Source organism: Penaeus monodon, chromosome 30 (assembly GCF_015228065.2).
Source record: "Penaeus monodon isolate SGIC_2016 chromosome 30, NSTDA_Pmon_1, whole genome shotgun sequence".
Lineage (NCBI taxonomy): Eukaryota > Metazoa > Arthropoda > Malacostraca > Decapoda > Penaeidae > Penaeus > Penaeus monodon.
Genome location: NC_051415.1, coordinates 9,373,247 through 9,373,567, shown reverse-complemented (window position 1 = coordinate 9,373,567; position 321 = coordinate 9,373,247).

Genomic DNA, 321 nt, shown 5'->3' with positions numbered 1-321 from the left:
CGGCCGCGGGCACGTATGTTCTGCTGCACATCACAGAGCCACTCAAAGTTAACAGAGACGCATTGCCTCAAAAGATATATTGTCTGTACGGTTGTGTGTTTTCCCGATAAACCGAATGCACGGCCCATATCGGTCACGAGCAGCTGTTTGCGGGCCGGATATGTGCGCCTCTAAACGGATTTATTTCCGGCAATTCGACAATCGGGCCCGGTAAATCTGCCCTTGTTGCGCGCAGCTTTCGGTTGACATCCTTTCGTATGCTTGTTTTTTATGCTAATTGTCACTTTTCCCAGTCGCCTCTCACCTTAATCAAGAATTATG